Here is a 7490-nt window from a genome sequence, read left to right as displayed (position 1 = left end):
TTTTTTTTGTTAGATTAGATGTGTAGTAATTAATTTTGTTCATAGAATTTTAATGATTTTTTTGTTCATAGTATTTAGAAAAAGGAAAAAAATAAGAAGTAGTTTATATATAGTTGAACTAGCTAGTTGATTTAATAAACTAATTTATTTTACTATATATAGAAGTAGTTTGTTTTTAGTAAGTACTACTTATTTATTTATAGTAAGTGCTTAGTAGTTGAACTAGATAGTTGATTTAATTAATAAAACTACTTTTATTTAACTATATATAGAAGTAGTTGCTGCATCGATGTCGGCGATGCCTATCCCGCATCCTCGTCGTCGTCGACTCGGCGGTGGAGGCCTGCTTGATCAGGGCCATGTTCGGGACTGGGCTCCGCCGGGCTGGTATTGGGATGTGCTACCTTCCGGCGGACGTAGGTTGGTGAGGAGGCAGCCCGTTGTTGACCCGATCCTTGTTTGGTGGGGGTCGCGTGGGCCAGTGACGGTGGTGAGGCATCCGGACACCGCGGAGGTGGTACGTCACCGTGTCAGCGAGGAGGACGAGCACGTCCGTCGCTACATGGTTGCATTGGAGGGCAGGTTCGACAATACCTGGCAGGTTCTTCAGGGATCTCACTGGAGCTATGATCCTGTGATGGTTCCTTATCTTTGGGTGTCCACCGCCCGCGTCGATATTCGTCGGGCGCTACGGTTCTAGTTGTATTAGTGATAATATTGGACGATGTACAGACACCAAGAGATGATGTACTTTTGCTTATAATTATTGAATGCATGCTAATTTGAATACTATACTTTATTTTATGATTTGGTTTTGCTTATTTTATGATTTGGTTTTGCTTATTGAATGCTCATATTGGATAAGTTCTCCTTCATTCCCGTGTGCTAGACAATTTGATATAATAATGCATTCGGGAATGAAAGGAGGAGCTACATACATCGATCATCGATAGTCAACCCGTGATTAATAATAATGATCTAGTTTAATATTTGAATTATGAACGTAGGCCAGAAATGTCGTACTCATCGGACGACGAAAACCGTCTGGGGGAGTGCGACTGGTGCCACGACGAACGAGGTATCTGCGACAGGTTCATTGAGCTGGACGAAGATCGGCGCTTCAGCATTAAGCTCGAGGAGACCTGCGATGTTCATATGGTACGCAACGACGACAATAGTGTTTTTCGTAATTAAGCACGACTTCAACTATTTTAACGTGTATTTTTCATCTTTTCCAATTTGACTAGCTTATCCCATGCTTTGCAAGATGCTATGTCTTGGAGAGGATGGGTTTTGAAGACCATGAAAGTTTTGAAACCAAAACAATTATCCTAAGTACCCATCATGGTATGGATTTTCAAGTAAAACTGTACAATGCTCAGAGTGTAACCCATTTTGGTTGCAAAAATTGGGAAGCACTTTGCAAGATGTATGGTCTTGATGAGGGTGTGCTTGTCACCATGGATCTTGGTGATCCTACAATCGAGCAAGAGAGACCTTCGATTTGGGTCCTTGTGGATACACCTCCAATTCTTCCCCCATGTGAGCTTAACATAGTTATTAAGTAATTTATATTGTTTATTTTAAAATATATAGTTGACAACTTATCTCCATTGACAGCTTATTTTCATTCTTCAAAGAATGTGCGGAAGATGGTAGACAGAACCTACTACACCGAAGGCTCCGAATTAACTTATCAGGAGAAAAATCATCTGGTCGGATTTTGTACTGATCTTGAGAATTACAATATCTACAATCAAACTCCTCAACATTATGGTCAATACGTGCCACTAGTGCATGTGTTGAACTACGATAACTACCATGGAGATACCCTGGTAAGATTATTTTTTACTATTACAACATTCGTGCATCTTTTTGCACACTTCTAAAACTAGTACATCATTGCTAACTATGAAGTTATTACTATTTTTTCAACAGATAATCCCGAATGATTGTGTGCCTCATCTGATGTATACGCATGGTAGCCTTCATGTTTTGAATATACAACCAGGTCGTCCTACGAATCTCAACTGTACATACCGGGTTTCTAAAAGAAGTGGAGACATAACAATTAAAGAATGGAAAAAAATGTATGGACAGTCGTAAGGAGCTTCTTGGAAGCAATAAGCAGCGAAGGGCAAGAATTGGAGACAGGATGATCGCCATTCTTCATAATGGAGAGTCAGGGTCTATATTGTTTTATGCTATTTTACCTTAAGGCTGTTTAGGTCCTAGCTGAGATACTGATGATCATGTGCTAAGAACAATTATGTAGGGTTGGGTTCGATGACTATGAGGATGATGATCGTATGACTTATTATTAATAACGAGTAGAAGTTGTTTGATGATGCATGATTAGTAGGACTTGTTATTATATATGATGATGTATGATGCGAGCATGCATGAGCATGTTATATCTGCGGGTGAAATGAACATATCAGCAGCGTTGATAAACCAAGAACGAAGATATAAAAGAGGACACTTCTCTCTATTAGCTAGCTAATAACAACCTAATAATAACCCTCAAAAAAGCAGCCACTTTTGTTAAAAAAATTGACTTTTGGTCCCGGTTGAAGCCACCAACCGGGACCAAAGCCCCCCTGACTGGGCTCGGCGCACAGGGCCACGTGGAGGCACATTGGTCCCGGTTCGTGTTTGAACAGGGACTAATAGGTAGAGGTATTAGTAACGATCCATTAGTCCCCGTTCATGAACCGGAACTAAAGGCCCTTACGAATCAGGACTATTAGGTGTTTTTCTACTAGTGTCATATCAATATATTTCGACGAATTTTTTTGTGGTTAAAAGTTGTCATGTCTATTGCATATGAATTGCCATGATGTTTACACTAAAATTGCCATATTATGTTTCAGCTATTTTCTTCTACATTAAAAAGTAAATTTTGACATATTATAAAACGGAGAATTAAGTAACTAGACTTGCCATGCACCATAAACTAAAATTACCATGATACATGCACTTAAAATTGCCATGGTTCATGAAAAAAAAATCATGGACAAAATACTGGAATTGCCATCATCAAAAACTAAAATTGACATGATCTACAAACTAAAATTGCCACATGGCAACTTTAGTTTAAGCACCATGGCAATTACAGTGTAAACATCATGGCATCTTTTGGGCAAAAAAGAGTTTCGTCGAAACATATCAACATGGGGTCTAGTTTTGAAGATCTCGTCGAGACGGATTTAATGGTGAAAACGGATTTTTAATTCGCTTTTTTAATTAGGAGATAAAATATTTTTAAGCCGAAAACCAAAAAGATTTCTGCTGATGTCATTTGTTCATACGTGGCAAAATGAGTGGTGATGGAGGCGTGTGGGCGATGTGCAAATGCGTACACGTGTGGGCGTTAGTTTTTCTAAAAAAAATTAGGATAGGTATTACTTGCATGTGGACTTGTAGAACGAACCACGAACTCAATCATATCAAACCCAATGATTTTTTTTCTACATGAACATAAAAGATCCCAATGATGCAATATCTGGTTAGTGGAGGACGCCCTTATAAAAAATTTGTTTGAAAACCACGTCTCAATGGCCATACAAATTGCCCTTATTTTTTTCACATAGGCTTTGCATTATTTTTCTACACATGCCCTTATGCATGGACACATTTCTCTCTACACGTACGTATAGGAGTAGTATAGTTATATCACGTTGGAATTTTTCCATGCAAAAAACAATCACGTTGGACTTTTTGTAAAAACACTCATCACGTTGGACTTATATCACTTATATTCGTATGACTTGTAGCCCAGATGGACTCCCCAACATGCGTTCAACTTACGATGTTGACAGCTTCAGAAAAAAAAACTTACAATGTAGACTTGTAGCGAATTTTCTTTTTGCGGAATGAGAAAACGTATCATACATGGACTATTTTTTTTTAGCGTGCAGACATGCTAAAGCGCTCATCATGGACCTCTTTTTTTTTTACTTACCACGTTGGACTTAAATCACATACTACGGTTATCTTTTTTTAAGGCAACATGGATGTGTTTTTTTTAGGGGTGGAACGATGGAAAGTTGAACGTGTCATGATTCTCTTTTTGGACCATTGGTGCTACGTAAGTTTTGTTTTTATCTCTAGCGTTCATTATTTAATCTATAATGGTGTAATCTATTTCAATGATGTGAATTAATGAGAAGGCTTTAAAGGTGCCTTTAATTAGTAAATATAACATATAAGGTATAAGATACTTACCAAACGTGCCAGCCAGCATCAATAGTAGTTGTACGTACAGTAAAAAAAATCTGTGGCGCCACCAGTGCAAAGGAAGGGCCCATAAACCCCGCTCGCCTACTGGGCTGATTAACAAATCGACTCGAATACAACCACCCGTCCGCAGTGGGGCAACACGACTAGAATTTCACCTGGCCGATATAAAAAAGAAGAAGCCAGCGGTGCCACCCCTGACCGCTCCCAGACCTAGATGTCTAATCTCTAAGATAAGAGTCCAGAAAGAAAAACCGATGGCGACCCCGAAAAAGGCTACGATGACCGGCGGTGGCTGCTGGTCCTCCCTTGTCTCCGACTTGGTTGAGCAGGTCTCCGGTTGCCTGTCCACCGACGCCGACCACACCTGCATCCACCAGGTACTGGAGATCCAACACGCGTCTTCCCACGGCCTAACGTCCGTGGATCATCGCCCATCGCACGCTGTGGAGCCGGTATGATGCGGACGACTACTCTTTCTTTCCTCTCCTTCGTGTTGAGCGGATTGGGGTCGGCGTTGCTCCTGCCGGCCTCCCGTACTGCCGCGGCGCCTCTCATGGTTGGCTCGCCCTCACCGACAACGCAAAGTTTCCAACACGCCTTGTACCGTGGGAGCCTCTGTCCAACGCCCACATCCCGCTCCCTTATTTAAGTTCAGTTACCAATGTATTCCTCTCCGGCGACCCGCTTACCCCTTCGCCGTCGGGTTGGATGGCCATCGCTTGCCAACCTTACGGTGACATAGGGTTTTTCAAGACGTTCTTCTGGCGGCCTCAAAACGCCGCCTCCTGGCGTACTCCGGTTGGCCCCGCACCTCCTCCGGCATGGACGCCCTAACGTGTGCGATCTTGGTGAGGCGGCGGTTGGCGGCAGGGGGGGGGGGCATGGATGCCTCCGGCGCTCAGCCTCCACAAGCCCGGCACGCGCATGTCAGGCAGCACCGGGTATTGCGCCTCGTGGAGGAGGTATGCCTCCCACTCGTGAAGGTGGCGGCGAAGCCGTTGCCGCTGCTCCATCACCGGGGAAAATCGGTGGGCCACCGACGGTGCTGCAGACGCGGAGAGAGGCGGATCGGTGAGAGATGGGTCGGCGGCGGCGAGAGAGGGACTGCGGCGAGGGAGTGTGCGGCCAGTAGTGAGGAGGACCGGGACTTATAGCGGCGGGTGTGAGGCGAGCGGACGGTCGCCTTGAGGACGCGTGCCTTCACTGCGCCGTCCGTGAGGAATCAATAGAAAGCTTACCGGCCGTAGCCTTGGCATTGATTTTCCGCGGAAAACCGAGGTGATGAGGACGACGAACGAGCCTAGTCGCTGACTCGGCGGGTCCACCGGTCTTTCGCACGAAAAACATTTCCCCTGGTGCCTCCCAGCGCGCCGGGTTCGGCCTGGGTGGGTCGGCGCCAAATTCAGCCCTAACCGGCGATAATTGGGCTTCTGGGGTCGCGACTGGACCCTTTTTTTCTCGCCAGCGATAAAAAAAAGGCTTGGGAGGCGAGTGGAGATGCTCTTATTTTCATTGTGAAGGAGGAAGGGTTGAAAATAAGTTACCCAAATGATAAATTAAGCCCAACACCCCAATTCGAGTTTTTTTAGGCTTTTGGATTAGTTTGGCAAGAAGCTGAAAAAAATACAAAAGGACTGGCCCTAAGCATTTCGGCATTTTTCAAATTCATGGAATACATACCAAACATGTCAGTCAGCATCAAGAGTAGTTGTACGTACAGTAAAAAAATAATCTATGGCGCCACCGGTGCATGCATGTGCATCACAAGGCAGTAGCTGGAGCCCTGGAGCAAGCATTGCATAGGAAGGGCCCTGGAGCTGATTAACAAACCGACTCGAATCCAACCACCCGTCGGCGGCTGTGGGGCAACACGATTAGAATTCCACCTGGCCGATATAAAAAAAAGAAGCCAGCGGTGCCACCCCTGACCCCTCCCAGATCTATATATAGATGTCTAATCTCTAAGATAAGAGTCTAGAAAGAAAACCGACGGCGACCCCAAAAAAGGCGACGATGACCCGCGGTGGCTGCTGGTCCTCCCTTGTCTCCGACTTGGTGGAGCAGGTCTCCGGTTGCTTGTCCACCGACGCCGACCACACCTGCATCCACCAGGTATGCACCCACTGGAGATCCAACACGCGTCTTCCCACGGCCTATCGTCCGTGGATCATCACCCATCGCACGCTGTGGAGCCGGTATGATGGGGACGACTACTCTTTCTTTCCACTCCGTCGTGTTGAGCGGATTGGGGTCGGCGTTGCTCCTGCCGGCTTCCCGTACTGCTGCGGCGCCCCTCATGGTTGGCTCGCCCTCACCGACCACGCAAAGTTTTCAACACGCCTTGTACTGTGGGAGCCTCTGTCCAACGCCCACATCCCGCTCCCTTGTTTAAGTTCAGTTACCAATGTATTCCTCTCCGGCGACCCGCTTACCCCTTCGCCGTCGGGTTGGATGGCCATCGCTTGCCAACCTTACGGTGACACAGGGTTTTTCAAGACGTTCTTCTGGCGGCCTCAAAACGCCGCCGCCTGGAGCGTACTGTACGAGCCACTAGCCGACCAGATCGACAGTGTTGCGTTCCATGGGGGAAAGTTATACTACCTGGACTCAGGTCACGACCTCTACGTTTACGATGTTGGAACAATGGCGTCTCCCCGGATCTTTAATATGTGTCCTCGGATGAACAACCTCTGCACATGTGACCGTTTCCACAGGTTCTGCGGAGGTTTTCTGGTGACCTGCAATGATGAGCTTCTACTTGTCGTGCTGCGTCTAGAACGCGGCCACCCTTCATTTGCCGAAGTCTACAAGCCAGAGTGGGCACCGGATGGTGGGCTACTCCCTCTCCGCGACAGAGTCACTAATTTAGGGGAACATTCGCTCTTCGTAGGACGTGGCGATACATTTGCACTCTCAGCTAAAGAGTTCCCATTGATCAAGAGAAACCACATCTACTACTGTGTTCCTCTTAGTCGAAACCATACCGGAGGGCGCAAGCTGCATCATTGGGCGTTTGTATTCGATCTGGAAACTAATGCTTTAGAAGAAATCCCATATCCAGCAGAGCTCAGAGTTGACGGCACTAATTGGTCACCGAGTTCTTGGTTTTGCCCCAGAAGGTCCTATATGAAGCACCTGCAGTGACCAATGTGTTTCGGGATCAGCTATTATAAGATAATCCATGTTTAGGGTTTTTTATATTGTGGGACTGAAGTGTACTGTATTCTGCAATAAAGAGATAATTGAAC

The sequence above is a fragment of the Triticum dicoccoides genome, chromosome 1B, assembly GCF_002162155.2.
Source record: "Triticum dicoccoides isolate Atlit2015 ecotype Zavitan chromosome 1B, WEW_v2.0, whole genome shotgun sequence".
In the NCBI taxonomy this organism is placed as follows: Eukaryota; Viridiplantae; Streptophyta; class Magnoliopsida; order Poales; family Poaceae; genus Triticum; species Triticum dicoccoides.
The sequence above is the reverse complement of the archived record's forward strand: the minus strand, read 5'-3'. Positions refer to the sequence as shown.